This window comes from Macaca mulatta, chromosome 1 (assembly GCF_049350105.2).
Source record: "Macaca mulatta isolate MMU2019108-1 chromosome 1, T2T-MMU8v2.0, whole genome shotgun sequence".
NCBI classification, from domain to species: Eukaryota; Metazoa; Chordata; class Mammalia; order Primates; family Cercopithecidae; genus Macaca; species Macaca mulatta.
In genome coordinates this window covers 178,692,806-178,716,464 of record NC_133406.1, presented here as the reverse complement: position 1 = coordinate 178,716,464, position 23,659 = coordinate 178,692,806, and the positions used below count along the sequence as shown (strand labels likewise).

Sequence of the window (23,659 nt, the reverse complement as noted above, 5' to 3'; positions counted from 1 at the left end):
AGCCTCCCGAGTAGCTGAGATTACAGGCATGTGCCGCCACACCTGGCTAATTTTGTATTTTTAGTAGAGACAGGGTTTCTCTATGTTGGTCAGGCTGGTCTCAAACTCCCAACCTCAGATAATCCGCCTGCCTCTGCCTCCCAAAGTGCTGGGATTATAGGCGTGAGCCACCGCGCCCGGCCTAGGGACTTGCCTTTTTTTGTATCTGAATGTCTTCTAAGCTGGTGCTTTTCAAACTCAGTCTGGAGCATTCAGACATGAATGTGAATGCTTTCTCCATTTTGGTACTGTTGCTTTCTTGAATCATTGCCAAGTGAGTAATTCTTGGTTGTGAGGCAGTCCTTTTCATTGTGGGATGTTTAACAGCATCCCAGGCCTTTTCCCACGAGATGCTGGTAGTACCCTCCCATTCACTGCAGTTATAACAACCAAAACCATTTCCGCACCTTGCCAAGTGGCCCCTGGTCTAAGTGGATGGGGGATTCTACTGTCATTGATTGGTAGGAGTGTCAAGGTATAGTCCCTGACAAGGAAGAATTATTTTGTCCAGAGTGCTAGTATTATAATAGCATTCCTGATTATAAACATTGTTTAAAGTTAGTGTAGTAGACAGTGGTGGGGTGTTTAAAAAAAAAAACAAAACAAAACTATCTATCTGGTACTATGCTTACTACCTGGGTGTCAGGCATCTACATGCCAAACCTCAGCGTCACACAAAATTTTCACGTAACCAATCTGCACATATACCCCCTGTATCTAAAATAAAAGTTGAAATAAAAAACAAAAAAACTAACAGTAATAGGCCGTGTGCGGTGGCTCACACTTGTAATTCTAGCACTTTGGGAGGCCGAGGCAGGAGGATCACTTGTCCCCAGGAGTCCAAGACCAGCCTGGACAACATAGTGAATACTCATCTCTGTTATAAATAAATAAATAAGCAAATAATTTTTTAACTGCAGTAATAAAATCAGTTCAATATTTGCATTAAAAAATGGGTGTAGAAATAGTCCCAGGTGTTTATTTAGAATTTAGAGCATAAAAATTTTTTCTGAATAGTAGAAATGAGATAGATTATTCAATAAATGATGGACTGTGTACTCATTTGGGGATAAAATGTAGAGATCTTCTCAAGAAAATTACAAATTGTTTTCAAAAGAATCATGTAATTCTTGGTGAAACACCATCTCTACTAAATATACAAAAAAAATTAGCCAGGCATGGTGGCAGACACCTGTAATCCCAGCTGCTTGGGAGGCTAAGGCAGGAGAATTGCTTGAACCTGGGAGGTGAAGGTTGTAGTGAACTGAGATCATTCCACTGTACTCCAGCCTGGGTGACAGAGCGAGACTCCATCTCAAAAAAAAAAAAAAAAAAAAAATGTTATTCTAAAAACTGAAACCATAGAAATACTATAAAAAGTCTAGATAAGGTATTTTTAAAATATAACCTTGGTACAGGGAAAAGCTTTTCAAATAATTACCAAAACAATAATGAAAAATAATCATGTGTTTTCTTACATAAAAATTAAAAACTTTGTGTTCACATACACACACAGAGTCAGAAGAAAGACACACATACACACACACACACATATATATACAGTCAGAGGACAATAGAAAAACAAGCAAAGATCAGGCAGTATTTAACAAAATAAGTTACATTTGGGTAACAAGCACAAAATATCTGTGTTCAGCCTCACTAATAATGTGTAACTATAAAAATCAGGGTTTTTTTGGCCTATCAGAGTACTTAATATTTTAACAATATGAATCATCATTGTTAGAGTGGTTGTAGAAAAACAGGAGTTGTTATATACTGTTGGTAGGAATAGGAATCACTTTACCTCTTTTTGGACACCCCTTTGGCAGCATGTATAAAAAGTTTCTATGTGCTTTTTTTTTTTTTTTCTTTTGAGATGGAGTCTGGCTCTCGTCGCCCATGCTGGAGTGCAATGGGGTGATCTCGGCTCACTGCAACCTCCACCTCCCAGTTCAAGCAATTCTCTGCCTCAGCCTCCCGAGTAGCTGGGATTACAGAGACCCGCCTGACTAATTTTTATATTTTTAGTAGAGACGTGGTTCCACTATGTTGGCCAGGCTGGTCTCGAACTCCTGACCTCAGGTGATCCACCCGCCTCGGCCTCCCAAAGTGCTGGGATTACAGGCGTGAGCCATTGTGCCCGGCATGTATGTGCTTATTCTTTGACATAATAATTCAACTTCATATCCTAAGAGATTCATTGTGTGTGTAAATATATGTGTATGTAGATATATATTTCTACAAAGATGTTTACTTCAGCATTTTTTACTAATAGCAATTGTAGTAATATATATTTATGTATTTAATACATCATTTGCTTTGACTAAGCCATTTAACCTCTAAATTTTTGTAGGCATTTGAGCTGGAGCAAGTTGCATCTATTTCCATTAGTTTCCTCATTTGTAAAATTGGGATAATAATAATAATAATACCCTTTTCACAGTATTATGAGAGATTAGAAGACACGTGTTTATATAAGAAGTGGCACATAGGAAGTGCTCCAGAAATGCTAGCAGAAATGCTAGCTACTACTTTTTATTATTATCAGTAGTAATATAAATAATTCTTCAATGTGTGCCACGTATTGCCATTAGAAAATGAAATTCTAGCCAGGCGCAGTGGTTCACACCTGTAATCCCAGCACTTTGGGAGGCTGAGACGGGCGGATCACAAGGTCAGGAGATTGAGACCATCCTGGTTAACATGGTGAAACTCCGTCTCTACTAAAAATACAAAAAATCAGCTGGGCACAGTGGCATGTGCCTGTAGTCCCAGCTACTCGGGAGGCTGAGGCTGGAGGATCACTTGAACCTGGGAGGTGGAGGTTGCAGTGAGCCGAGATCGCGCCACTGTACTCCAGCCTGGCAACAGAGCAAGACTCCATCTCAAAAAAAAGAAAAAAGAAAAAGAAATTCTAGTATAAGAGTATGTTAACCTTTTATCTAAAATTGTTATTTAATTTATTTAAATTTTGGAAGTCAGTTTTTTTAAGCTTAGCCTGATTGAATAGGACCAGTACTTTATTAACACTGTTTACTGCTGGATTCTTTCTGCTCACCTTTGCATCTTCACAGTATTACATTTTCACTTTCAACGGAGATCACTAGGAGAGAAAGGCATTTTGTAGTACTTCACTTTTCTCTAATACTTTTTCTCTTCCTACTCTTTATTTTCCCTGGATCAAAGGTGGATATACCATAGAAGCAACTGTGTGTAATATGAATTGGCACATTTCCTATGGAATTTTGATGCTGTAAGTTTGACATTTTACTTTAACTTCATTTCTCTCTACGTAGGAAGAATACACAGGAAAATTGTTTGAGAAAAGTTAATGGTTCAGATGGGATATAAAAACTAAAAATATAGCTTTTAAAGTTTACTTTGTTTAATGTGAGTGCTAGTTTGCCAAACACTCCCAACAAACTTATGGCATAACTTAATCTCTATTATTCTGCCTTGTAGCATTTACGTTTTATGAACAGTTGTTGACTCACGAAGAGTATAATGTTGTTTATAAAGGTAATTTTCGGCCGGGCACGATGGCTCATGCCTGTAATCCCAGCACTTTAGGAGGCTGAGGCAGGTGGATCTCTTGAGATCAGGAGTTCGAGACCAGCCTGGCCAACATGGTGAAACCCCGTCTCTGCAAAAAGTACAAAAATTAGCCAGGTGTGGTGGTACACACCTGTAGTCCCAGCTACTCGATAGGCTGAAGCCCGAGAATCGCTTGAGCTGGGGAGTTGGAAGTTGCAGTGAGCAGAGATCATGCCACTGCACTCCAGCCTAGGCAACAGAGTGAGACTCTGTCTCAACAAATAAATGGATTAATTAATTTAATTAAATAAATAAAAGTTAATTCTCTTAATAGTCATATCAACTGTCAACATATTTTCCTACTTAACTTTGTAATAAATTTTAATATAAAAAAGTACAGCCCCTCTCTTTAATTATTTTAATATTTTACTCTGGTAGTAATAAACATTCTACTTCAATTAATTGATAGAATCTCAGCATAGCAACCACATATGTCACTGAAAGAGATTTTTCACTTCCAAGTTACTTCAAGAATGCTACCCTAAGTAGTAACAGTAAATCCAAATGTCAGTCTTGTTTGAATTATTGCCATTAATAAATACGGTTTTGTTTTCATTCTTAACTCGTGCTGTCACCAGATTATCGATCTCGCACTGCTTCAGTGGTGCCATGAATGATGTATCTTTCCACTTGGCCTTCTGGAGGTCAAAGCCAAATAGCAGTTTTTAACCAAATTCTAATGTCAACGCTGAACTTTGTAGGATTCCTAGTATTTTTTTTTTTAATTGAAAAAAGTACAGAAGAATGTATAAAACTACTTGGAGAGGGGAGGTTTGAGAAAAAAATGTGTGCTTTCAACTTTATTTAATTTACTTGAATTTTATATAACAAAATATGCTTATTTGAAAGAAAAAAAGCATTTCTTCTTACAGCTCATAATAAGAAAGCAACTAACTCAATTTTTGAAAATAGGCAAAAACTTGATATTTCAACAAATACATCTGAATTGCTAATAAAAAGATGCTCAATATCATTAGTTATTAGGAAAAATTAGGAAAATGCAAACTAAAATCACTACACATTCACTAGAATGATTTTAATGCAAAATGATAGACAGTACAGTTGGAGCCCTCATACGCTGCTGGTGGGAATGTGAAATGGTCCAGCCATTTTGGAGAGCAGTTTGGCAGTTTCTTTTTCTTTCTCTTTTTCACTTTTTTGAGAGGGAGTCTCACTCTGTCGTCCAGGCTGGAGTGCAGTTTCGCGATCTCGGCTCACAGCAACCTCTGCCTCCCGGGTTTAAGCAATTCTCCTGCCTCAGCCTCCTGAATAGCTGGGATTACAGGCACCCACCACCACACCCAGCTAATTTGTGTATTTTTAGTAGAGACAGGGTTTCACTATGTTGGCCAGGCTGGTCGAACTCCTGACATCAGGCGATCTGCCCACCTCAGCCTTCCAAAGTGCTAGGATTACAGGTGTGAGCCACCATGCCCAACCAGCAGTTTCTTTAAAAGGCTGCATATAGGCTTACTATACAACCCAGCAATTTCACTTCTAGGTATATACCCAAAAGAAATGAAAACATATGTCCACACAAACACTACTCCATAGAAGTTCATAGCAGCATTATTCATAATAGCCAAAAACTGGAAACAAGCCGAATGTTCATCAACCGGTGACAGGATATACATAGTGTATATCCATACAGTGGAATACTATTCAGCAATAAAAAAGGATTTCAATGCTGCTACATTCTCATCATGCTAATTAAAGGAAGCCTGCTGTAAAACATTACGTTCTGTATGGTCCCATTTTCATAAACTGTCCATAAAAAACAAATTTATGTATAGAAAAAGCAGGCCTGGGTTGTGATTGGGCTTGATGGAATTTTTGGAGGGTGGTGGCAAGGTTCTAAAACCAAATAGTTGTGATGGTTGCACAACTCCATAAATTTACTAAAAATCATTGAATTGTACATTTACAGTGAGTGAATTTTATAGTGTACAAATTATACTCAGTAAAACTGTTAAAAATATTTCAAAGTTACATATAATTTTAAATTAAATAATCACATGTGTAAGAGATAGTTAAAAGTTATTATAAAAGGATCTACATTAAAGAAGAGAGATCAGGTTGTAAATTACTTTCAAGAAGTGAATAGGCCAGCCGCAGTGGCTAACACCTGTAATCCCAGCACTTTGGGAGGCCAAGGCAGGTGGATAACTTGAGGTCAAGAGTTCGAGACCAGCCTTGTCAACATGGTGAAACCCTGTCTTTATTAAAAATACAAAAATTAGCCGGGTATGGGGGCATATGCCTGTAATCCTGGCTACTTAGGAGGCGGAGGCAGGAGAATCACATGAACCTGGCAGAGGCTGTAGTAAGCCAAGATCACGCTACTGCACTCCAGCCGAGGCAACAGAGTGAGACTCTGTCTCAAAAAAGCAAAGAAGGGGCCAGGCATGGTGGCTCATGCCTGTAATCCCAGCACTTTGGGAGGCCAACGTAGGCAGATCACTTGAGGTCAAGAGTTCGAAACCAGCCTGACCAACATGGTAAAACCTATCTTTACTAAAAATACAAAACATTAGCTGGGTGTGGTGGCACGTGCCTGTAATCCCAGCTACTGGAGAGGTTGAGGCAAGAGAATCGCTTGGACCCAGGAGATGGAGGTTGTGGTGAGCCGAGATCACGCCACTGCACTCCAGCTTGGGTGACAGAGCGAGACTCCACCTAAAAAATAAATAAATAAATAAGGGAATCAAAGTATAATAATCAACAACAACGTGGTTTTTTTGGCAATGATGGCATTTGAGAACCTTAGAGCTCATTTGGTGTCTAATTTAATGTTGAGGAGCCTGAGACAGAGAGTGATTAATTTGCCCCAAACCACTAAATTAGTGACCGATGAAACCAGGACTAGAATCTGGTTCTCATGTGGTGTTCAGGGCCACGTGTAGGCATTTCCTTCCAGTGCCTTCCTCTGTATGCTATGCCAGTTTTTAGCATGAAGCAAACTTGTAATAAAGATTTATTGAGCAACTAGTAGTTATTTTGGTTTAAAATTTTGTCTATTTTCTGTATCGTTGTGGACTCTGTAGTTGATCTCTACCTTACCAATAGGTGTCACTACAATCAACAGCAATTATTACCAGGCATTTAAAGAATGTTAAGAATGTTCACTTCAAACAAACCGTGCTTAACAATATTTGTATGTTCATTTCACCAAATATTTTAGTGTGTTTGTTCTCTTTTTTGTTTGTTTGTTTGTTTGTTTGGCGATGCAAAATAGGATGGACAAGTGTTTGCAATAAAGGCTGATTTCATTTTTTAGTTTTATGTAAATTCTTTTTCTCATTTCCTACACAATCATCCCTTTTTGGGCTTCTTGTAATTAAGTAAAATAGGCTGGGCACAGTGGCTCACGCCTGTAAACCTAGCACTTTGGGAAGCTGAGGCGGGCAGATCACCTGAGGTGAAGAGTTCAAGACCAGCCTGGCCAACATGGTGAAATCTCGTCTCTACTAAAAATACAAAAATCAGCTGGGCACCGTGGCACGTGCCTGTAATCCCAGCTACTTGGTGTCTGAGGCAGGAGAATTGCTTGAACCAGAGAGGTGGAGGTTGCAGTGAGCCAAGATCATGCCTCTGCACTTCAGCCTGGGCAACAGAGGAAGACTCTGTCTCAAAAAAAAAAAGTAAACTAAGTAGAATTTGTATTTTAGCTCTGTAATTGGAGAAAACTGATGAACTTGGCTTTTTTATATTTTTTTTATTCTGAAAACTCAGCTTCAGCACCTGATATAATTTGGATGCATTTATTATAACTGTAAATTAAAAATTATATTGTTTAAGACCTTTTGAGTAGCATTTGAGTTTTCTTTGGGCATTCTTGACTTTTTAAGTATTCCTCATATGATACAGTGATCACATAGATGATTTTTTTCTTCTGCATTTTACAAAGAAAGATTATACTGTATAATTGATAGATACTTCTGAAGTCGTTGTAATTGGTTAAATAATGGTTTTCAGGTGTGTGGGGGTAGGGTAGGGTGAGGGCTGCATTGTAGCATTTTGAGTGAAATTTAAGAAATGTCAACCATTTTTCTAGTGGCTTTTCTGAAGCTACAATTTTTTTTTTTTTTTTTTTTTAGTATTTCTCCCCTCTGAACGCTAAGTTGAAGGCTTGACTGCTTAAATAGAATCTTTACTGCACGTTTAGAATGTTACTGAGATACAAATGAATCTCGCTAGGGGAGAAATACCACATGCTCCATGTGGTTCACCAGCTTCTTTGTTATAAACATGATTCAATGCTAGGAGCATTAAGGAGAGAGCAAGTTGATGACTGTTCCCCTCACTTTGGACAGGCTAAAATCAACTGCTGTTTCCTTTTAATTTGCATTTGAAAGATGTAACTAATGCGATGAACCGTTTCTCAGCAGGAAAACTGGGTCATTAAAATGATATTAATTGAAGCTGGCCACAATAAATGGTTGCGGTTATAATGCCTCCCGTTCTGAAATAGAGCTATCATCCTGAGGCGAGCAGGGTAACTGAGTGTCACAGTCGGCAGCGTGAAGCATCCAAGGGTCAGATGTGGGAAACCAGGGATTTTGCTTCTCCGGCATAGTTTTCCAAGCAGCTTTTACCTGCTGACAGAGGTAACTGTTTAGCTTGAGGACTAGCTTGAAATTAGCTTAATTGATTGCTTTTCCTGATATAAATAGATTGACAGGTTGCCCTTAAAGAGAACAAAATCTGAGAGAAAGAGAGAGAGAGAAAAAAAAAATAGGCCCAAGGTCGTCAGAAGAGAGAAGAGTCTGTGGTGAGGATTTGAGCTGCGTCCAGCATTGGATATTTGTCAGGAATGCAGATACTCTGAAGGGAACACAACAATGGTCCAAGGGGGTTTCCCAGGTAAGATTTCCATTGCCTGTGTGATCTGTGGTTCTTTCGGAATGCAATCTGATGCTGTTTTAGTGTTGGTGCAGAATGTGGTTTTAAAGGTTTAAACAATGGTAAGCCAAGGCATTTTTCTTAAGAGAGCGAGGGCACATATGCATGTGCAAGGCAATTGTACATTAGAAACCCCTACAATTTCCTTTCATGTGCACTGTAGTTGGAATTGTCCTTATGATGTTTTTGAAAAGTGGAGCAGTTTAATCAGACTGTCAAAGATATACCAGTAGTTGCACTGCCAAGATTCTCAACACTGTTCATGCAGTATTCTCTTCTTTCAGAATTTTAATTGAGAAGTAAACCTCTGGGACGTTTATTATCATTATTGTTGTTACTTGTGACTTCACCATAATAAAAAGGAAAGACTATTTACATTAGAACTAGATTATTCTGGTTAATTTTTAAAACTGACCACTCAGCATTTTGTTATAGATGAAAGCAGAATATCATTAAGGACTCATAGTAGTAAACAAAAGGCTGCTTTTTCTAAATTGTAAAATAACACCTTAATTATTTTATTTGCTAGTTGTGTTTGGTGCCTCATTCATCTAAACCTACAAATTTAAATTCATTAGGGGTGGAGGCTCAGCTCTTGGAAGTATTACCACTCATTTCCTTGTTAACATAATGGTTCTTGCAATCATTGCTACATTGGCAATATAATTTCATGCAATAGAGTACTCTTAGTATACGCTTTTGCCTGACTTAAAAAATAAATTTCTTAAAATCAGAACTTCTTTTTATCTAAATAAAATGGAAAATTGAGACATAATAGGGGTATTCTTGCATAAGTATTATTGCCTAAGGGAGGCAATTGTTAACTCAAGAGTTAGACATGACATTATAGCCTTTCTTTTTATTTTCAGCAGTGCACACGCAAATTAGGTTATGTCTACTGCAACAGTAGAGTATTTGCTGCATTCCTGATTTAAGCTAGCAAACCTTATTCGTGGCTATGCTGTCAAAATTATTGAGCAAGAACTTTTCTTTTGCTTCAAATATAATTTCTGAAGATATTCCTGTGGGAGTCCTAAACTACCTAGTATTCAATTCTGTTATTTTGATTTGGAGGAAATGCTATAGCTCCTAAACGGATGCGTCACAGATTCCCTGTAGTGACAACTGTCTGTCTAGATTGTGTTTCCTTTCATTCTGCAGTTGGAATTGCTTTTAGTTGTCTGTCATCTTTTGAATACTGCTTCTCAAACTTGTATTGACACGGCAACTTACAGAAATCATCCTGGATATTTGTGGATCCTGCCTGCTTCTCCTCAGACTCTTCAGAGCAGTTGATTAATTTTCCTTTTATTTTAGAAGTTTCTTGATTTTTAAAATCTATTTCTGCAGATTATAAATATATGTATGCTTTAATCTCCTGAGTAGAACTGGCCAACCCTGATCATTTTCTTAATCTCTACCACACTGACTTGAAGTCGCCACTGTCCAGGCTCCAAACACCACAATGGAACCCTTGAAAATCCCCACTGCAGTTTTCTAGAAAGTGAATCAAGTATATCTAGTCATTAGGAATTTATGTGTCCTGTATACTTTATTGAACTAATGTATAAACTCACTTTTAAAAAGGTTATTAACTACCAATGTGTCTCATAAATGGACACATATTTATGTGTTATATGTAACTTTTTCAGTGTTCATGGTCAGGATTGATTTTTCTACAATAAATATTTTCAACATTTATTAAATCTTCTATTTATGTATACACATTTAACTCCAAAGTATTTTAATACATTTTAGTAGTCTTATGACTTAGTCTATCTTATATTATATTCACTGCTTTGGCATTCAGTCAGTTTTAAAAGCGTGTTTCTATTTCATGTTTCTTTTTGGCATATTTTACAAAATGTCATATGTAGAATTGTAAATAAAGGATGAGGCCTTGGTCTGTAGAGAATTTACCTTTTCTTTTGTTCTTGCTTGGAAACACATTATTTTACATGGGTTTATGTTGCTTTGATTTCAGTAGTTTTATGTCACTTTAAAGTATTTTTGGTTTGATATATATAAGTATAGGTTAAACACTCATCATTTAAATTGATCCAATGTTGAACAAAGAGAGGGAATTGTTATTTGAATTAAGGAAATAACACATCAAAAATTAAGTAGCAGTTAAAGTTACGTTCTTGCAGAGACTGCCTCTTTTTTGTTGAATGCAATGGGGAGGAGGTAAGAAATATCACTCCTAAGTTTCTATTATGTTTACTCGTTTAAATATGTATTTTTTAAACAACTTTTATCTTTTTTCTTTACATTTATGGTATGCCAAACTCTTTTTTTTTTTTTTTTTTTTTTTTCTGAGAGAGTCTCGCTCAGTCGCCTAGGCTGGAGTGCAGTGGCACAATCTTGGCTCGCTGAAAGCTCCACCTCCCGGGTTCTTACCACTCTTCTGCCTCCGCCTCCTGAGTAGCTGGGCCTACAGATGCCCGCCACCATGCCTGGCTAATTTTTTGTATTTTTAGTAGAGACAGGGTTTCACCATGTTAGCTAGGATGGTCTCAATCTCCTGACCTCATGATCCACCCGCCTCGGCCTTCCAAAGTGCTGGGATTAGAGGCATGAGCCACCACGCCTGGCTGGTATGCCAAACTCTTAAGGTCCTTGCATAGTGTGAGGAATTCATATTGCACATTTCAAATATATCTATTCCATGTTAGTATTATTATTCCCATTTTTAGATAGTAGAGCTCTTTTTATAGAATGCCTGGAGGGGTTTATCCATTGGTTGGTGGAAGTATGGCATAGCTGCAGTTACTATGGTGATGCATTATTAAGCATTTTTGGAACCTAATACAGCCTTAAGGCTAAGAGGACAAATATAGCATCTAATATGAACTTTGCCTTCAAGAAGTTTATAAAATTTCTAAAAAGAAAAAAATATGTATAGGTGCAGAGACACGTACACTGGAAGGCCCTCTGGAAGACACTGAGCATTTGAGATTGGTGGGAGTCGCTTAGAGTCCAAGCTCCAGACTTGTGAGTCCACTAAAGAAGTGCTACAAGCCTGGCTTGTAGGAGGGAAAGGATAGAAATGATCTGTACCAAGAGGGGATACATGTGTAACAGAGTTCTAAAACTTTAAGTTCAAGAATTTATTTTCTGAAATAGAAATTATAGTGATAGCTCATCCAAGTAGCTACATTTGAGAACATTGAAATGCAATTTATAGGTTTATTCCTTTACTTTTTTGAATACTTATGTTCTACACACTGTGCTTAATGCCTTACACACATTGTTTTCTTCAACATGTATAATGTTAGAGTTTTTAAAAGTCTTACTGTTTTATAGATCAAGTCTAGATGACTCCAAAGCCTGTACTTTTAAGAAGTTTTAATTTTTCGTGTCTTCATGCATCTTCTCAAGTAATCCATTTTATTAGTGAAGCCAAATTGATTGCTATTCTCTTTTTTGGTAATTTATTTCTTATATCCACTCATTGGACAAAGAGACATGTAATTAGAATTCCTCCCTCCAAAAAGCATACTGAAGTTCCAAATTCTGAAAAATGTTCACTGTATTCCCCCAGCAAACCACATTTTAATATTGAAAGTTCCAATTTAAAAGAAAAAGTCACAAATCACATGTAGCCGAATGGAGAAAAATACAGTATCGGAGGCATGCCATGAAGCTTAGGGTACACCTCCCCATGGCATCACACGCTGCCCAGTATGAGCCAGGCTTCTCAGCACAAACTGACTTCTCTTCCATTGCGGAGAAAGGTCTGCATTTGGAGAAGAAATAGCAAGTCTCTTGATGCTAACCAGATGGGAATGGGTGAGTGTCGAGGTTTCCAATTTATTTTAATTATGAAATTTTTACAAATTGTAGTGTGAGTCACTCAATATTTTCATGTTCGGCCTAAGTAAGATGGAAATGTACGAGCATTTTGTTAAAGGTTTTGAATTTCATTTGGGTTTTGGCTCAGTGTTGCCTGCTTGGGTTTTGGCTCAGTGTTGCCTGTACCTGCTTCAGGTTTTCCATATCTGCTTTGCGGAATCTTACAAAAGCCAGTGCAGGTACAAGAGCAGGCTGGGAATGAGAAGGCAGCACCTTAGAGTTCCATGAAGCAGAAGATAATGAGGTATGAAAGGTTAAAAAAAGAAATTTATATCTAATGGGTAGTTTCTAGGTTCTCTCATCTAAGTGTTCACTTGAATGTATCTCCTGCATCTTTGGAAATGTTTTGATTATGCCTGCAGGGATAAAACATGCCCATAGTGATCATCTAATAACAAAATTGCATTGGTTGCGGCTGTTTATCTGTGTCACGCAAAGGCTTTGAAAACAGCTCTCTGCTACTGTGTAAAATTAAGTTAAATACTTTGGTTCTTCAAATGACAAGACATTGGATTTGATTTATTGCTAAGTCACATTTATATGATAATTTGCAAGTTGTTTAGTCACGTGTTTCAATTGTTCCTTGAGAACAATCATTTTGGCAGGCAGATAATCTGTGTTTTCACAGATCACAGAACCTGCAAAAACTAGCTTTCCATTCTTCAGTCCCCCTTGAGTCTGTTACTCCCATCATAGGCCTGTGCTTCTGTTTCTTTCACTTTGCATTTAAATATTCACTCCCTGTCCGTGAGTATATGGCCATTAATGTGCTTACAGTGCTTGCTGTGTTGAGACTAGTTTAGGTGTTGGTCTCATCTATGGCCAGAGTTTAGGTAACTGTAGGTGTTTAATAAACCTTATTTGAACTGATGTAGAAAAGGTCATTTTGCATGTAACCTAATGAATATTCATAAGAGAGTGGGCAAATCTTTTCCATTTATAAAGTGGGTATTCTTACGGAACAATGGCTCACTAAAGAAAAGGGAATCATTCTACCATCTACACGTATTACTTAGAAGGATTTTTTTTTATGAGCCACTTGGTACAATTATGTTATATAAAGAAAGGGCATTTTCTCTCTGTGGAACAATGGTTTTTATCGGACAAGTAATTTTTCTATAATCATAAAGGAATTATGTATTTGGGAATGATGAGCGTTAGAATAATGGGCAATTGTTTTCCTGCGTTCCGTCTTTTTTTTCTTACTTTAATTGAGCAATTCATTTTTACTTTGAGTTCACTTATACAGTGGTTTCTGAACTAATCTATAATATGATTTATGCATTGTGCCATGTTCAGGGCAAGTAACGGGATAGTTTCTTGGTCAAATAGGCAAGAGTAGAAGCTTTTCCACTTTGTGACCAGTGAACCTTTGGTGCAGAATGTGGCCCGTTATGTGTGTTTGTAAAGGAAAGTCTTATTGTTGATGCTTTCAAACTACAAAAAAACAGAGTTGAATAATTGCAGCAGAGACCGTATACACCCAAAGTGTAACGTATGTACTGTCGAGCTCTCTCAAGTAAGTTTGCCAACCCCTGAGTTACATTATAGAAGTTGAAGCTTTGAGACAGGTGTGAGTTCAAGATCAGATCTTACTTTATAGCTTGTTAACTGTGTATACTTGAGCAAATTCGTTATTACAAAATTCTCTGAACTTTGATTTTCTTTTCTACAAACCAGGGATAATACTACCTACCTAATAAGTTTTTCCTGGTGATGAAATGGCATAAAATATATAAAGTATTTAATACATTATTTTGTAAATGGTAAGCACTCTGTAAAGATTAGCTCTATGCAGAATATATGTATACATATTTCTGTGTATGTTGGTACATTTATTTTTCCTTTGTGTAAGATTGAAAGTTGTTGGCTTTATTGTGGTATACTCTGTGAAATAATTCGTTTATGTGTTTATTGTGACTACCAATTGTATACTCATTATTTCTAACTCTCTGTTAATTTCATGGCCTGAATTTAACCTGGTTAGTTATTTAGGTTTTTCCCTTGCTGTAAAAAAGTTAACTGTTCAAACATTACCTTAACTTTTTTGAACACGACCCTAATTTTTTCTGACAAATGGTAGTAGCAAATACTAGATTAGATAAGAATACTTTAGTATAGAATATCATTATATTATTCCCTATATTCTTGTGTAATATTTGCAAAATATCTATACACTTTAAAGCCCTCTATGGTTATGGTTAAAGTACCTTATGATTTGTAAACCGTGAAGATTTCCCTTGAAGATTTTCCCAGTGTTTAAGCAGTGTCTTCTGCTTTATTTGACATTTTTTTTTATCCTCTTATAAAAAGCCCATTGTGACTCTGGCCTCAAATACATGTTGAATTTTCATTTTCCTCAGGGAACACAGAGGAGAGACTGTGATCCCGAGGGGTTACCTGGTAGACGGAGAATATGGAGGCCAAGAAATCAAGGCTGTGCCTCTTGTTAGTTTGTGACCAAGTTGTCAAGTCATTGACTTTCTCTGGAGCCTCACTTTCTTAATCTATAAAACGAGTGTGAGACTAAATTATCCTTAAAATTCCTTCTAGTCCTGTGATTTTTAGGGGGAGTGGATGTTCTGTTTGGTTAGGGCAGAGAAAACCTTGAAGATATACATTTTTAGTAAATACGAAGAGCCTAAATGTGAGCTTTTAGCCTGGAATCTGTCAGTGCATAAGGAGTCCAAGAATGTCTGCTGGTGCCTTGAATTTTCTTGGAATGTGGGGAGGGGTGTTGGGGAGATTGAAAGGAGGAGGAGGTTATCTTTATTATATCATCCATAAAATCCATAGCTCAAGGGAGGTAAAACAGCACTGTTCTAAATCTATACAAATCATGAAAAGTAGGATGAATAGATGATACTTCATATCAAAATAGGCCAGCTAGACCTTTATAGTAAAGCTTTTTTGAAAGAAATTAGTATGGGACCGGGGATTACATAGCAGATAATAAATATGTATAACATCTTATCTCCAAAAATTGGTTAAGCTACAATAAAACTTAAGAAAGAAAATTAAATAGATAAATTTTTGAAAGTCAGGTAATGACAACCTCCATTTCTATAAAGAACTCTGCCACTGCCATATATATATATATATATCTTAGACAGAGTTTCACTCCATTGCCAGGCTGGAGTGCAGTGGCATAATCATGGCTCACTATAGTCTTGACCTGCCAGGCTCAAGCAATCCTCCCACCTCAGCCTCTCAGGTAGCTGGGACCACAGGTACATGCCACCACGCCTGGCTAATTTTAAAAACATTCTGTCTAGAGATGGAGTCTAACCACGTTGCCCAGGCTGGTCTCAAACTCCTGGACTCAAGCAATCTTCCCGACTTGATCTCCCAAAGTGCTGGGAGCCATGGTTCCCAGCCTCACCACTGCTTTTCTAGAATGGTTCTGTCATATGGGTCTCAACACAGTCCTTTGTATATAATTATTGCTTAATGTTGTATGAAAGAATAAAAATGCTAGCCTGGGCAACATAGCCAGACCCCCATCTCTACAAAAAATTTAAAAATTAGCCAGGCATGGTGGCATGCACCTGTAGTCCCAGCTACTTGGGAGGCTGACGCAGAAGGATCGCTTGAGCCCAGGAGTTTGAAGTTTCATTGAGCTAGAATCACACCACTGCACTCTAACGTGGACAACAGAGCAAGGCCCCCATTTCTAAAAAATAAGTAAATAAGTAAGTGATGTTTCATGGTTATATTCAATATCAATATTGGGTATTCTAATGAGTCTAATTATCTTTGTATAAGTTTATATAAACCATAATTTATTGGATAAGAGCATGAGATTTGGAGTCATGCAATTATAGTCATGTACATTTAGATCATCTCTTTATTTAATCTTTCTGAAACTTATTCCTTAACTCTAATGTGGAGATGGAAGCACTTACCTCTTTGGACTATTTAGAGGACTAAGTGACATAATACATATGAAATGCAGAACATTCTCCCTACGTGACCATCCTTTCCCTCATATCTTCCTATTTCACAAATCTGAGTTCAGCATAAAAATTGTTTTACTTGGCCAGGCGCAGTGGTTCACGCCTGTAATCCCAGCACTTTGAGAGGCCAAGGCGTGTGGATCACCTGAGGTCAGGAGTTCGAGACCAGCCTGGCCAACATGGTGAAACCCTGTCTCTACTAAAAATACAAAAAATTAGCCAGGTGTGGTGGTGGGCATCTGTAATCCCAGCTACTTAGGAGGCTGAGGCAGAAGAATCGCTTGAACCAGGAGGCAGACGTTGCAGTGAGCCAAGGTCATGCCATTGTACTCTAGCCTGGGTGACAAAAGCAAAACTCCATCTCAAAAAAAAAAAGTTTTACCTTTGAACAAAGCATAATTTTTATGGAGAACATTTCAAATTCCTCTTGATTTTTTTTAAAAGAAATTTCCCAAAATCTTGATGCCAATGGGTTCTCTAGAAACCATAATTTTGCTGAGCATTTTTCTCAGTGCTCTTGGCTTCATCCAGTCTAGATAGGGGGAAACACTGATTTCTGATTCTTGAGTTCTAGACAGTTATATGTTCTTGAAAGGGGCATAGTTAAAGATGGAAAGATTGGTATCTTGTAAATATATTCAAATATTCATATGGGAAGGAGACTGTCTATTTTAATAATGGAGACATAGACAGGTTTATGGTTCAGCTTTCAAAATGAGTCTGAAAAAAGGTGAGCCTAAAGTTTTCTTCCCTTTACTATCATTAATTCTGTGGAATATCTGGAACAGTACGTTCGGGTGAGTTGGAGAAAGCTACACACTCTGGAAAGATACCCATGGGGAGCCACTCAGATGACTTAGCTAGGAAGGCCTTTGATCAAAGAAAAAAGGAATGCCTTTATCCCTAGACCCAGTCAAATGGATTCCATAACAACTCCCACCCACTATCTCAGCCTGGCACCCTTGTGCAGTATACATACTGCACAACCAATTGTGGTTGACTGTGTTACTAGACCTTGTGAAACTTAGCTCTCTGACATCCTGAACAGTCCTAGCCAAGGCACAAAGCCAAGAAAGAAATCATCAGAAGAGATTCCCAGGGGCCAAAATGGAAATAACTACATGTGTACTCTCAGCTCATTTGCTTTGCTTGAAAATAATCCCTGACTGGATCTTATTAGCTTCCAATGTGCAAATAAAATGTTTTATTATAATTTATCATATTTTATATTCATATAATAGGAGACGAAAAATGTATTTTGCAAAAACACTCTAGGCAGGCCTGCTAACTGCAGGATCAATACATGAAAAGTATCAACCTGAGAGCAAAAGATGTAGAAAAATGATATAAAGCAGACAAAAGAAATATGAATACGAGGCTGGGCGAGGTGGCTCAAGCCTGTAATCCCAGCACTTTGGGAGGCCAAGGCGGGTGGATTACCTGAGGTCAGGAGTTTGAGACCAACCTGACCAACATGGTGAAACCCTGTCTCTACTGAAAATACAAAAATTAGCTGGGCATGGTGGTGCGTACCTGTGATCCCAGCTACTCGGGAGGCTGAGGCAGGAGAATCACTTGAAACTGGGAAACAGAGGTTGCAGTGAGCCGAGATCGCGCCATTGCACTCCAGCCTGGGCAACAAGAATGAAACTCCGTCTCAAAAAAAAAAAGGAAAGAAATATGAATACGGAAGTCTCTGTTGGGTTGCAGCCCTACGTGCTGACACTCAAACAATACCATCTGTTCTTACTGGGAAACCTTTCCTGACTTTAAGTGTTGGCTTCTGTATTTCTTTTTGTTGGTTCCTCTATTATTTCACTTTTACTTCTACAGCCTACCATGATATTATCATTCTTCCTACATGGTTATTCATTATATTTATAGCCTCATGAGAATTGTCTATCTTGATTAATTTTTAATTCAACATGTCTTGTTTAATGCCTTGTACAGATGATACACTCAATAAATATTAAATGAATGAGCAAATGGATGAATAACAGGATATTAAAATTATGCAGAAGGCATATAATTTGGAGGGGCTTGGGCACTGATTATATGTCCTTCTATCTCTTGATATTTTTTTCTTCTTGAAATATTCATTTCAGATACCCTGTCTGGAGTTTAGTTTTGATTATTTTTACAAAGCAGTTTTATAGTTGACAAAGCAGATATAAGGCAAATCAATCTAGATGTGTAGAGTAATTGGACCGGGTTTGTGGTGTGATGATGGAGGGTTATGAATGAGGTGAGACTTCTTTTAGTTAGTAGAGGATTAATCGGTGATCATTAGGGAGAAGTAACTTGTTGACAACTTGCAACAGGAGGACTAATTAGAAGATATATTCTTAAGGATTAAGTTTGACTCTGAGTGAAGACACCCCCAAATAACAGCTATTCTGGAGGACAGAAGTTTATTTTTTTCACACGTATGGACCTGGAAGTGGACATTGCACAGTGTCTGGGACCTGGGCTTCTTCATATTGTTGTTCTCCTATGTGTGACCTACATCCTCCATGTCACCTCAAAATGTCAAGAAGATACTAGCTGCAGCTATCAAGGTGGCATGCCAGTCCAGCCACCAGAAAGGAAAGGAGAGAAGAGAAAGGGCAACCTTCCTCCTTTTAAGGATATTTCTGGAAAATAACACGTAATTCTTTAAGTTGTATTCCATTGTCCAGAGTTTAGTTATACAAATAGTTGTAAAGGAGGCTGAGAAATTTTATTTTTCTTCTGGACAGACATATGCCCAGCTAAAAAATTGTAGTCTATTATTCAAGCGAAAAGGTAGAATGGATATCAAAGGACAAATTAGCAGGATTTCCACTGGTAGGTTAAAGATCAGCATATAACTTTTGAATCTCCCAAAACTTTACTAATAGCCTACTCTTGGCTTTGCCAATAACACAACCAATCAATTAGGCATACATTTTGTATATGTATTATATATATTCTTATAACAAAGTAAGCTAGAGAAAAGAAAATATTAAGAAAACCAGCCTGGGCATGGTGGCTCACACCTGTAATCCCAGCACTTTGGAAGGCCAAGGCAGGTGGATTGTTTGAGGTCAGGAGTTCGAGACCAGCCTAGCCAGCATGATGAAACCCTATCTCTACTAAAAACACAAAAAATTAGCCGGGTGTCGTGCTACATATCTGTAGTCCTAGTTACTCAGGAGGCTGAGGCAAGAGAATCACTAGAACCCAGGAGGCAGAGGTTGCAGTGAGCCGAGATTGCGCCATTGCACTCCAGCCTGGGAGACAGAGCAAGACTCCGTCTCAAAAAAAAAAAAAGTAAACCATCAGGAGGAAAAAATGTATTTACTATTCATTAAGTGGAAGTGGATCATCATAAAGGTCTTCATCCTCATCTTCATGTTGAGTAGGCTGAGGAGGAGGAAGAGAAAGGGTTGGTCTTGCTGTCTCAGGGGTGGCAGAGTTGGAAGATATTTTGCGTATACATGAATCCACACAGTTTAAACTTGGATTGCTCAGGGTTAATTGTATAGAATAAAAAGGAACAGCACACATTATCCCTTTTTACAATTTGTTTGCTTGCTTGCTTATACTTACCTATCCAAATCAGAAGAGACTGGAAATTTTGGCCTATATAGTATTTTGATGCTCTTGGAACTATTTTAAAAGCTTTAGTTGAATGCTATTTATTCTAATATAATGAGTTCTAGAGGTAATATCTGTTTTGTTACAGTTTATTTTAGTTCACACTAAGTTGTATTAAAAAGGGAATTAATAATTCCCTCCCTCCCTCCCTCCCTTCCTTCCTTCTTTCGTTCCTTTCTCTGTCACCCAGGCTGGAGTGCAGTGGCGTGATCTCAGCTCACTGCATCCTCTGCCTCCAAGATTCAAGTCATTCTCCTGCCTCAGCCTCCCAAGTAGCTGGGATTACAGGCGTGCACCACCACATCCAGTTAATCTTTGTTTTTTTAGTAGAGACGGGGTTTCACTATGTTGGCAAGGCTGGTCTCAAACTGCTGACCTCAGGGGAACCTCCCACCTCAGCCTCCCAAAGTGCTGGGATTAGAGGCGTGAGCCACTGCACCCGGCCTAAAAAGCAGTATAATTTCTTATGTGTTCTTGACTATTCTTAAAATAGCTAGTTAGCTAAATATATAGATTAGCAGATTAAAGCTTCCAGAAAAGAGTTCCATGACACATAGAAAAGATATTTAAGGCTGGGTGCAGTGGCTCACACCTGTAATCCCAGAGCTTTGGGAGGCTATGATGGGAGGATTTCTTGAGGCCAGGAGTTTACAACCAGCCTTGGCAACATGGTGAGACCCCATCTCTACAAAAAATACAGAAGTTAACCAGGCATGGCGTGGCACATTTGTAGTCCCAACTACTGGGGAGGCTGAGGCAAGAGGCTCCCTTTAACTCAGAAATTGAGGCTGCGGTGAGCCAAGATCGTGCCACTGCAGTCTAGCCTGGGCAACAGAGCAAGGCCTCAATTCTTAAAAAAAGAAAAGAAATAAAAAAGGTATTTAAATTCTGCTGGCTGAGCGTGGTGGCCGATGCCTGTAATCCCAGCACTTTGGGAGCCCAAAGCAGGCAGAACACATGACGTCAGGAGTTTGAGACCAGCCTGGCCAACATGGTGAAACCCCATCTCTACTAAAAATACAAAAATTAGCCGGGCGTGGTGGTATGTGCCTGTAGTGCTAGCTGCTCGGGAGGCTGAGGTGGGAGAATCACTTGAACCCGAAAGGCGGAGGCTGCAGTGAGGTGAGCTGAGCTGAGATTGCACCACTGTATTCTAGCCTGGGTGACAGAGGAAACTCTGTCTCCAAAAAAAAAAAAAAAAGGAGGCTTCATGTGTAGAGATTGAAGCTTTATTATTTTCTAGTTGTACCTTTTCAATCAAGCCATTTAAACTTTCTGGGTTTCAGTTTATTCATCTTCAGGACACATGGACACATGGCTAATGCCTACCTCAAAAGTTAGTTTCAGGATTAAATGAAAAAAACATATGAAAGAGCCTGGTACTGTGCTTAAAACTCAGTAGAGTTATTTCCATTTGAACATGGTAATTAAGGTCAGTAGATGTTATTTGCATTTGAATGTAGTAATTATTACCTTTAATATCTTCTGCCTTCATCTGTAGTTGTTTTTGATACCTCCAAGCCCAAAGTTACCTAATCATTTAGTGAACAAAATGGTTCTCAAAGTGCAATCCCCCACTAACGTGTCAAACAGTGGAATCTTTTTAATTTTTCTTATTTGATCCCATGAGGGGAAGTGGGTAGCAGGAGGCTAAGTAGTTCAGTTGACCAGGGACAGAGTTAACCGGTGACGGGAGAAATTGAGAAGTACAGAGAAGGCATAGCACCCAAAGGTGAGTGGCAAAAGTAGGATTTCAGCCCACATTCTGATCCTAGAGCCCACACTCTTAGTCACTAGGTTTTATTGCCCATTTTAACCAAGGAGGCCGTGCTTTGGCCAGTCAGAGTAGGAGAGATTTGTACCAGGAGAGTTTGAGGGAGTGAAATAGGATGATCCAAGTTCCACAGGAACACTCACCGAGGCATTTATTCAGGAAGCTGTTATTATTTATGTTATTTTTATTTATTTATTAGGTGGAGCCTTGCTCTGTCTCCCAGGCTAGAGTGCAATGGCGCGATCTTGACTCACCGCAACCTCTGCCTCCCAGGTTCAATAATTCTCTTGCCTCAACTTCCCGCATAGCTGGGACTACAGGCACATGTCACCATACCTGGCAAATTTTTGTATTTTTGGTAGAGACGAGGTTTCACCATGTTGGCCAAGCTGGTCTCGAACTCCTGACCTCATGATCCACCTACCTTGGCCTTCCAAAGTGCTGGGATTACAGGCATGAGCCACCGCGCCTGGTCTATTATTTATGTTGAAATAGACTTTGAGTGCTTTGTACCAGGTAGCTTAGATTTTCTCCTGCCAGTGCCTCCTTGTCTTTATTTTTGAATGGTAATCTGTTAGGGTCATAGCGTTAGTGGAAAGGGGTTGGGATCCAGACTCCGAGGGAGGGTTCTTGGATCTCGCGCCACGGCTAGTCAGTAGAGTAAAGTGAAAGCAAATTAGGCCAAACGTGGTGGCTCACGCCTGTAATCCCAGCACTTTGGACAGCCAACCCGGGTGAGTCACCTGAAGTCAGGAGTTGGAGACCAGCCAGGCCAATGTGGTGAAACTCCATCTCTACTAAAAATACAAAAATTAGACCAGCATGGTGGCAGGCACCTGTAACCCCAGCAACTCAGGAGGCTAAGGCAGGAGAATCGGTTAAACCTGGGAGGCAGAGGTTGCAGTGAGCCGAGATTGCATCATTGCACTCCAGCCTGGGCGACAAGAGTGAGACTCCATCTCAAAAAATATATATATAGCTAGTTTATTAGGAAAGTAAAGGAAAACAGAATGGCTACTCCATAGACAGAGCAGCGGGTTGCCCATTTTTATGGTTATTTCTTGATTATATGCTAAACAAAGGGTGGATTTTTCATGCCTTCCCTTTTTAGACCATATAGGGTAACTTCCTGATGTTACCGTGGCATTTGTAAACTGTCATGGCGCTGGTGGGAGTGTAGCAGTGAGGACTACCAGAGGTCACTCTCGTGGCCATCTTGGTTTCGGTGGGTTTTGGCCGGCTTCTTTACTGCAACCTGTTGTATCAGCAAGATCTTTATGACCTGTATCTTGTGCTGACCTCCTGTCTCATCCTGTGACTTAGAATGCCTTACACATCTGGGAATGCAGCTCAGTAGGTTTCAGCCTTATTTTACCCAGCTCCTATTTAAGATGGAGTTGCTCTGTTTCAAACACCTCTGACAATAGAATTCTATCAAAATTAAAGCAGAGTTGAATTGCATGGAGAGGATTAAAAATATTCAGTTTCTCATTCTTTGTAAGATTAATACTTGCAAATCAAGCATTAGTCAGTTAACTAAATGCTTACTATTAGTCATTTTATTTTTATTTAGGTATACTAAGAACTGTCTTTTTATTCCTAAAATCTTGAATTTTCTAAACTTGCTTTTGATAGTTAAAATAGAGTTTTACTAATTTAACCTGAAACTATCTCTAAGAGTTGAACTTTCTATTCAAGGAAAAATACCTTTCACAAGCATTCAATATCTGCTTTTCATGGGATTGACTTGATTAGACATTAGAAAAAAAGATAAAAGTGCTAAGTACAGTTTCATCTTACCTTTTAAGAAAATGTGTGTGATTTATAATTTGTAAAAGAGACAGTGATTTATGTTAAAATATTGATTCTCTCCCAAGCTGATGTTCTTGAGCAGTTCATTTAATCCTTCCCAGCTTCACTG

At 38.6% G+C, this 23,659-nt stretch overlaps 1 protein-coding gene and 1 long non-coding RNA gene across 20 annotated transcripts in view; both read left to right on the top strand.

The window, feature by feature from the left end:
• Positions 1 to 23,659, top strand: part of PATJ (PATJ crumbs cell polarity complex component) — a 424,482-nt gene that overhangs the window by 198,017 nt on the left and 202,806 nt on the right. The window lies entirely within an intron of this gene.
• On the top strand, positions 7,707 to 20,841 carry LOC144333070 (uncharacterized). The gene is made up of 3 exons (XR_013401420.1): positions 7,707 to 8,931; positions 20,321 to 20,389; positions 20,547 to 20,841. It is a non-coding gene; the product is annotated as an uncharacterized LOC144333070 (long non-coding RNA).